This window comes from Lethenteron reissneri, chromosome 51 (genome assembly GCF_015708825.2).
Source record: "Lethenteron reissneri isolate LAM-NWPU_2019-01 chromosome 51, ASM1570882v1, whole genome shotgun sequence".
NCBI lineage: Eukaryota > Metazoa > Chordata > Hyperoartia > Petromyzontiformes > Petromyzontidae > Lethenteron > Lethenteron reissneri.
Window position 1 is genome coordinate 9431463 of NC_083829.1, and position 10053 is coordinate 9441515.

A 10053-nucleotide genomic window follows, 5' to 3' on the forward strand; every position below is an offset into this window, starting at 1 on the left:
GAGTACATCACGGCGGAAAACGAGTAATACTTCTCTTATCGTAAAATCAACCGACATCAGATCATTAAACAATAAACGATGGCCACTGTTTAACGATTCTCCCCACGGCAATCCGATGGATGGGCACGATTCAGGGTCACGCTTTTACGAAGAAAACGACCCTCGGCTGGCTTTGTCAATACCACGCACGGTGCCTCGGGGGAGTGTGCTCACGATACAATGGTCGCTAGGAAGAGTGTCTGTTGCACACAGGGACTGTCTGAGAGTCGTTTTATTCCTTCAACACACAGACCCAAAGGGCCAAAACGTCAAGCAGCCAGCAATAAGCAGCACTGGTATCAAGGTTGTTACAGATAAGAGTTACGAACACGTTGTTTGAATCGGAGGTGATTATTGCGAGAGCTTGGGTAAAGGAGATGACGATGGGAGAGGAAATTCCACAGTGGAGCAGTTTGAGGAAAGACGCAGAAAGATAATTGAGACCTCCGGTGTGGTGAGTGGATAGGCAGGTGAGTGGGTGGGTGAGTTCTTGTGACCTGCGGTGTGGTGAGTGGATAGGTGGGTGTCTGGGTGGGTGACTTCTTGTCACCTGCAGTGTTGGTGGTCGATCACATTGCGGTGGATGAGACTAACATCTATTCTGGTTGACCGGAACCTCAACAGGCGGATGGATCAACGCGTGAAGTCTACGGGAATGTTAACTTTGCTCGTAGCGATAGATGAGTGGTGACTGATCACCGTTGAACGAGTCACTGGAGCGATAAATCCGAGAGTGCCGTATCATCACTTACCCAGACTCCTTCACTATGAATTCTATCAAGTGCAGTGAGGTAGGAAACTGGGTGCTTCACCCAAGATATGACAACAATATAAATGAGTGTGTGTGTGCGTAAAGAGAGAGAGTGTGTGTCCGGTGGAGAGAGCGTCACTTCCTTTGAGAGTCTCAGCCGGAGAGCGAGTCTGCTCGACAGTGTTTTTGAGAGAGTTAAGTTTACCTGCCAAATACCGTAGCTGCGTGGACCCGCGGCACGAAGACCCCACCACAACTCGTGCACGACCACAACCGGCAACATCACATCGCCAAAGCCACGATCGTTTTGCCGTAGGAGAAACTTTTGGCTCGTTGGTTTTGTGCCGGCCATACCGGCAATGATGGACGGCACCTCGGCATGCTCCAGAATGCACAACGGAGCCAGGAAGTGGTTGGGGGGGGGGGGGGTGGACGGCCGTCGGTATGGTGGCAGGGGGGGTACACTTACCTTTCCAAATTTGCGCACAGCCGGCTTATTTTTAGAATTCGTGGCAGTGGGGGGGGGGAGTCTGTTGACATCGCCGCCGCCTCCTCGGCGAGTAACAAATGTGGACAGTCTGCCGGTCTCAACGGTGGTGGAGGAGGGCCGGTCGCTTGGTTCCTGTAATTCATTTAAATGCCCGTGGCAAGTGCCGACGGAACAAGGCAACCGCTGTTAATTTCGTGCAACGTTTTTTTTGGACGGCGTTGGCGGCAGTGTCGGAGCCGGGAACGACGCCCTCCCCACCCTCCACACCCCCCCCCCCCCCGTCTCACTTTGGGGAGATTGAAACGCCGTGACAAATCGTAGCGCCGCAGGGAAACGAGTGGCCCGGAGATCGGAGATGCCGAGCCCGGCTCTGCTGAGAACCTGCGGTCGAATCCTGGTCTCAGCAGCCGCCTGTGCTTGTACGGCGCTCTCGAGTGGAGCGAGTCGTTTCGGCCGGATCACCGGACTCGCATTGCGTATTCTGCCCGTCGCACGTCTGCCCTGACCAGTTAACCGTCTGCAGTGTATGCAGCGCGGTGGTGTAACTGTAATTTCGTACACAAATTCACAAATCCGACCTGTTGGCTTATCTGCCTATTCCCCAGTCCCGAGCGAGTCGGACGTGCACCGTTGGACTGTATTTGGTTTGACCGCTTGCGCACCATCGCTTTGGATTAATTTGCTGCTTTTCCTTCTCCACTCACGTTTGGTTACCACGAGTCTAAGCCGTCTTGAACCTTACCCCCAGCCCTCTTCTGCCACTGCGGTGCAACGGTCAGAAACAATTGAGAAAGGTTTCTTGAATCCCCCCCCCTTACCGCCGCTTGTCCACTCGGTCAAGCAGTCACTTTAAGATGTTTCTTGTTCATGTTTTTGTTTTGTTGCGGTTGCACCCGAGTCAAGAGCCGCATGGCTCACAGGGTGATACCTCATAAATTAAACTGAAAACTGAAACTGAAGGACCATATGGTGGGTACTCCCACCAGTGTGGAAGAGCCGACCAAATGCCCTCTATAAAGGGGCTCTCTCCAGAGCTTCCTCTTCTGCCAGCAGTGGCGTGAGCAAGCAGTTGCAGGGCTGCACTTTTAGCGCAAGCTCTCACTTCCTTGAACGTTACACCCAGCTCTCCCCCTCCAGAGAGACTTTCGACTGCGTTGGCTGGTCACAGAATAAGGAATAAGTGACTTTGGCCGAGTGATTGTGAAGAGGCCTTTAACCTTGAGTGGTTGAGCGCTTGAGAAATTGTTTCGAGCGCAGCGCTGTTACAAACGCTGGATGGTGCGGTGGATTCTGCCACTTGGCACACGCGGGGTGGCGGGGTGGGGGAGGCGTATCCACTGTGGGTGTCGCGGTTGTCCGGACGCCCACCGTATGTTTAGATGTGACTACGAGACACCCACAGAATGTTTAGATATGGCTAAGAGACGCCCACAGAATGTTTAGATATGGCTAAGAGACACCAATAGAATGTATAGATGTAGTTTTAGAGACGCCCACAGCATGTTCAGACACGACTAAGTGATGCCCACAAAAATGTACAGAAAATTGGTGACATTTTGAGCCGCCGCTTTTCACCGATCCACAAGGCGGTGTCGGTGATGATCACACCGATGCTGCAATGCGCACACGCGCACACGCGCACAAACACTCTGGCCCCGTACCGAGTCGGTGAACGGGGGAGGGAACGCGTCCGAGAGGACGTCCACCGAGGAGATGGAGGCATGAAACCAACTCTTGTGCGGGTGCCCAGTAGATTACTACATCACAGCATCGTGAGAGGTGGTGGCGGTGGCTTGAGGAGACCTTCAACCAGCAGTGGATTAACTACGTGTGATGAAGACGGTTATAGCACAGAACTCTAGATTTGAAGCTTTCGTGACTGCAAGGATTCATACTCTCAGGTTTTTTCGGTAAAGTCACGTAGGTGAAAAATAAAAAGAAAATTAATAAAAGTAATAATAGAAATAAAATTATAAAAAATCACGACGTTTCGGAGGCAACACAAGTCTCCGTCATCAGGTGGGACCGTCACAGCTAGATTTACTGTATCAAGTGAGGCAGAGATTCTAAGATGCAAGTTCTTAAATACAAATTAAGGGGGAGGAGGGGGGGGGGGCTTATCTGAATGTGGTAGCCAATGAATGGAACGTATTGGGAGGGGGGGGCGGGACTAAAAGAGAACAAAAGGTGTACGTGGACCTGTTTGTGCACAAGCACCTGTTGGTGCACATGCTACAAGAGAACGAATATGCCCTGTTATTCACAAAACATTGAGGGACGAACTTGGTTCTGCCTGTAATCTTCCCAGTAACCACCGGGAACAACTCGCTTGCAGGACTGCTGGAATCGAACTCGAGTCACCGGCTTCGTAGTGCAAGAAGCTAACTGCTGCACTACTACAAGACAAAAATCCCACGTGTAGCCTCAACAGACTTTTGCGGCAAGTGCTGTCAGCGAGCACCTGTGAAGGTTGGCACGTGCAGGCACCACATGAGGGCGTGGCTGGCCAGCACCGTGCCCGGCCACCTTTGTCTCACCAGTGATGTTTACTACACACCACACTACGTACTCATTTGAGGCCGAGTCGACCGAGGGGAGGAGGCCCAAGACCGGTTCCGATGATTGTCACTGGTGTTGGTGTTGGTGGCCATGAGCGGGAATCGAACTCAGGTCTCTGCCGCATTCGTAGCGCAGCGCGCTCTTCGCTCCGCTATCGCCCCCCGTGTGTTTAGCGTGGATGCGTGTGTTTATGTAAGACCACATTCACATGCCGCACACGTCTATACCGGCGGCTCTACACACATGCTTATATATGGTACAAGCATATTTTAATTAAATAAATGCTCTACTCATTCCGGCAACAACACAGGAGGCGCCAAGATGTTCAAACACCAAAGAGACACCTATATATACCACAGAGCATTGCTTTTTCATCAACCACACAGACCTGCGGCAGAGGAAGCAAACAAACATGCCCCGACAATAACCCACGCACAGTCCCTGAAACTGATTGGCCTGCACCAGAGATGGCAGCCTTTTTATGGCCTTGTCCCACCAGTTTTAGACCAAAGAACGCAACAAGGTGAACAGTACTCCCCACAACAACAACAACAACCGCCATTTGCCACTAAGTGGTGGTGTTGTCAACATTGTGCTTGTACCAGGCTATGTGCACTTCAAGGCCACGTGAAGTGTCGAACACCCGCTGGCAGGAGGTGACGGGACAGAACCAGGTGCCATGGGTTGATTGACTGAGATAATTGGCAGATGCACCACCTGTGTCAAATTCCTGTGGTTTAGCCACCGGCACTCCACTCGTTGTTGTGAGCGTTGCTCCTTTGCCCTCCGTTGTTGCTGGAGGGAAACTGCCTCCCAACTGCCTAGTAGCAGCGTCCTTCACGAACCTCCTCCACAGAGGCCGATCTTGACACCGCTGGTCATTGGAAAGTCCACCTTTGGAGCTTACGTTCACTCACGTACACTGACACGCACCTGAACACACGCACCTGAACACACGCACACAGCTACCGCAATGCCAAGTTTTCCTTTAATCCGGAGAGTGCGGTAACCACCCGGCAGCGTTCGCTCGCATGGGATGGCGGCCCTCCAGCTATGGCCTCCGCCCCTGTTCCTCGTTCCTCCCTGCCCAGCCATTCGCGACGTCACCTCACGTTTTACCGAATCACGGTTATCGGCACCGCGAATAGCGCCGGTTGGGACCCGCGCCTTGCTCACGAACATCGGGAGGGCCACGTTGCCGAGCGGCGAGCAGGGGCGTCGTTTAAAAATCAAGACGGAACCGCCGAGGAATGGGGAAGTGTTGTTGCCGTCGCGGAGGGAACGCAAGCCGTACGACCCGAACTCTCGCGTGGGTAAAACCGTCAGGTTTCCGCGCGGTACCGGCCGACGCGTGCCGCTAATCGTGACGATTTCTGCAAAGGTGTGAGCGAGCACTAGACACGATGGGACGCGAGTCGTCGCGCCATCGTGTTCGGTACGAAAGTGTGTGCGTGCGTGCGTGTGCACGCGTGTAAGTGAGCGTGCGTGTGTGAAACAAGTCAAAACAAAGTGAGGGGTGCGATTTAAACTGTGGGGTCACTAGGGTAACTCTCCGTGTCAGGTGGCCCTGGCGCGGCGCCTAAATAAGTTGTATTTTATTTTTATATTTGTGCGTCACCCCGTGAAGCGTGGTGGAGAGGTGCGTGCTTGGAATTACACAGAGAGAGAGGAGCAAGAGGATTGCACGTTGATTAGAGGTCATAGTTCGAGTTGTCTTGTTGATGTTCGTCCAGCAGTGTATGTATGTTGAACTTCTTTCGCACCGTACGTAGCCAACCGTGCTTAATCGGAGTTACGGGGGAAGGACAACAAACTCAACACAAAAATCACTTCTAAAGAAATTCCTTTTCAATTTTGATTTAAAAGCGCATTGCTCCAGCGGGTTCTTAATATCGGAAGGAAGAACGTTCCAGGTGGCCGCAGAAGCGCATCTGAAAGTGTGCGAGCGTGGAACCGATAAACAAGGCAGAAGTTGGTGCTTTGGATGACACTGGGAGACAGGGGAAGAGGCACTTGTGATGAAGGTGCAATGGCTGGATTACTCCACTACTGGCGGAAGGGGCCTCCACTACAGGATACTTTTGTCTACTCTTCCACGCGGGCCACACGTTTTGGAAGAGGTGTGAACACCTATACTTTACCCCACCGCACGCAACCTGGCAATCCACGAACCGTGGCGAGTTCCCATGTACGCTGCTGGGAGGACAGAGGCAGCTGAGGGGGAGGGGGGGTGGGTGGCAGGGGGGTAGAATTGAAGAAAGTGGCCCTCTTGTTTTAACCGCCGTACCGAGAAATGGAATCGTGCGGAATGCAAATCCATCGCGATAACCGTGACACCACCAGACAAACACAAGTCGGAGACATAGGGGCGCCACGGTCGCTAGGAGATGTTAACTCCCTCGCCTTCGTATGCAAGAGGTCGTGGGTTCGATCCCGACCCTGACGCCTGCTGTATATTTGGAGTTTGCGTGGATTTTTCTCCGGGTCCTCCAGTTTTTCTCTCCACATTTAGAATCAACGTGCGTTTAGAGTCTCTGGCTGATTAAAACATCTCCACACGGTAATCCACTTTGTTGAGAAATCATTTGTGGCCTGGTCGCTTCTGAAAACGAGCAAAACTATCTCGGCGGGCCTTTCCTTGCAAAACAAAAATAGTAAATGGGGCGATTGTGAAGAGTGGCGCGTGGGGTGGGACGGTGGCCGTGGTCAACGCGAACGTCGCAGCGGCAGCCAAGGCAAAAGGAACGCGCCCCGCGGAGATGGAGCCGTAAATCTGCTCGCCGTGCAGGCGCCGAGAGGCGGGATGGTCGTGTTGGGAGACCGTGGCGACGACCTAGGGAGGCCTTCGAAAGGCAGTGGATCGACCATGGCTGCTGATGATGACAGAGGATGTCCGCTGACGTTGGTTTCGGCGTCAGCTGAGGTCACGGGGAAGCGCCGCTGCTGCAGTTCTAGAATTTCGAGGCGAATATAGCCCGTCATCAGATTTTTCGGCAGAAGCGCCCTGTGTGTGTATGCGCATGTTTTGTATGTATGTACATTGACCGTACGTAGCCAACCGTGCTCATCAGAGGCGCGCGTGTGTGTTTGCGTCTCCACCAGCGATGCGGGTAAATCTCCAGGCAACATGTTGTCTCTGTTTTGTCCTGATGCAAATCTGACCTTCATAGAGTTTAGCGATAAGAACGTGGCTGGGTAACTGGGCAGCGATGCGTCGCAGACACGGAACCGGAGTCCCGGGTTTGAATCTGGGTTTCAGCCACCCCACTCTCAAAGAGACCCGTAGACTCGCATAGAGACTCATAGACTTGCGTTGAGACCAATAGACTCGCGTATAGATCCTTAGACCCACATAGAGACCAGTGGACTCGAATAAATACTCGTACATTTTCTTAGCTATCCACAGACTCACATATTGACCTTGCATAAAGATCCACCGACTCGCGTAGAGACTCGGTGTAGCGAGTCCCTGCCATCAAAACAAACACGTTTTGATTGTGAAATCAGTGCGTCGTCATAGCCATAACGACGCCGACGATGATCGTGTCGCCAACAAAAGTGAGTTGCAGGCCGGGAGCAGCGGAATGGAACGAGTGAACTCTGACCGGCGGTTCGGTGGGGGAGGGGGGGGTTCACCCAACCGCGGTTGTGTTTCTTCACCAATCGGCGATCCTGCGGCCATGCCAGACCGAACGCCCACGTGCCGGGCCGACGCCGGCTCTTTATTTGGCTCGACCAGTGCAGAAACTTGTAGTGAAACCGGCCAATGGGCACCAGGTGTGGGCACCATTCCTACCCCGTGACTCACGGCATCGCCGCTGCCACGTCTGTGTTCGTAGCCACCCGCCTGTGCTGGTCTGCGCGTGTGTCCGTGTGTGCCAGTGTGTGTCAGCGTGTGCGTCAGCGTGTGTGTCGGCGTGTGTGTCGGCGTGTGTGTCGGCGTGTGTCGGCGTGTGTCGGCGTGTGCCAGCGTGTGTCCGCGTGTGTCAGCGGTGCCAGCGTGTGTCAGTGTGTCACCGTGTGTCAGCGTGTGCCAGGCGTGTGTCAAGTGTGTCACCGTGTATCCGCGTGTGCCAGCGTGTGTCTCTGTGTATTTGTGTGTGTGGGGAGCGGTCGTGTAACGGTGAGCGCTGCCACTGTGCTACGAACCCCGGCGAATTCGAATTCCGCTCACGGCCAACACCGGTGACGATTACCTGAACTGGTCCTGTGCCTCTCCCCTATGTCGACTCGGACTCAAATGAGTACCTGGTGCGGTGTGTAAACATCGCCACTGGGGAGACCAAAGGCGGCCGGGCATGTTGCTGGCCCACCTACCCCCTCGTGTGCCGTGCCGGCGTTGATAGGTGCTCGCTAACAGAACTTGCTCCTACAGTCTGTTAAGGCTATCCGGGGGATCTTTGTCTTTTGTGTGTAGGTCAGTGTTTGTGTGTGTGCTGGTCAGTGTTTGTGTGTGTGTGCTGGTCAGTGTTTGTGTGTGTTGTAGGTCAATGTTCGTGTGTGTGTCTGTAAGTCAGTGTAGGTCAGTTTGGGGAGTGGTGGCGCAGCAGTTAACGCACTGCGCGACCAACCCTGCGAGCCAAGTTCGTTTGCCGCTCACGACCAATAACAGTCGCGAATGTCTGAGCCGGTCATGGGCCTCGCCTAAGTTAACTCGGCCTTAAATGATTACCTGGTGCGGTGTGTAGCAGTCCGCTCGCCGGAACGCGCCGCTGCTGCATTGGCAGCGGTCCACAAGCGTAACGAAAACAACTCGACACTTTCAACGATAACAACTGTTTTGTGCGTCGCCTTACAAGGAAAAGTGTACGATAGGCGACGTTTCTGGCGGAGGCCCTTTTTCATGAATCCAGAGGTCGCCAGTTCGGCGCGGCAGTTGACACAGCGGGGCAAGTTTTCTTAAACGATCGGCAGGACGCGCGTGGTTGGGGGGTAAAGCGAGGGTGCGTCCAGCTCTCCCGAACCGTGTGGCCAGCGTGGTGGAGGAGTAGGCCAAACGCCTTCTTAGAGCGTTTCTATAGCTCCCTCCAGCGGAGACTGCTTCCGCCAGCAGAGGCCAGCCATTGCAGGGCTGCGCCTTTACCGTCACCTCCCTCCAGCTCATGAGCCATGCAATGATTTTTCCATTCTCTGACGGGTCGAGCAATGGGTTCGATAGTCAGCAGAGTCATCGATTGCTTGGGTTGTAATCGGTAGAGCCCAGCCCTGGGCCGTCCGATTTTTCAAGATATTTCACTCCGGGCTGCTACCGCAACTTCAGCGTTCGAAGGCGCAAGCCGGGAACGGTCGCGTTTCGAGCGGCGATTTAATTTCGGCACCGTTCCGGCAGAATCCGCACGTTCCGGCGACGAGTTCGGTCCTTGAGAAGCAAGTTGGGTGTTGCGCCGTTCCCGCGGTCTGCCCGCTGGTGGTTTCGCCGCCGCCGCGGCGGCGAAATGACAGCGATGTGTAACGCCATGCCGGCTATGGTGCAGTGTCACCGCACTGCTGATAAGCACCTTGATCAGCGCCCCTGCACAGCAGTGCTTCTTCCTGATTGTGTGTTGTTCGTGTGTGTCTCCTGGTGTCCGATTTATGTGTCTGTGTGGGGTTTGTGCCCATGTGTGCCCATTCATTTACCCAATACATCGGTCACTCAACAATCCACCCACCCTCATTAACATACAAGCTCAACCCACCATCCCACCTATCCACCTCGCCCAGATACTCACCCCCCACCCACACAGTTATCCACTTGCTCGCCCACTTGTTCACCCACTCGTTCAATAATGATCACCCATAGACCCACACGCTTCCTTGCATACCCACTCACGTAATCACTCTTTCAGATACCCACTCACTCAGCCACTCGCCCACCTACTTATTTACACACTCGCTCACCTCCAACCCACTCATTGATTCACTTGCTCGCTTGCGCCACCCCCCCCTCACTCGCACACCTGCTCATTCACCCACTTATTAACATACTCACTCGCCCACACACCCAGTCACTCAAGACAAAGACCCCTCCATATAGCCTAAACAGTAGACTGTTAGCAAGCACCTTTGACGGCCTGTCACGGCACACGAGGAAGTGGGTGGCCAGCACTACCTTTGTGTCCCTAGTGGCGATGTTTCCACATCGCACCAGCTACTCATTTGAGGCTGAGTCGACCTAGGGGATGCCCAGGACCGGTTGAAATAATCGTCGACCTCGCCCATTCACCCACTCATC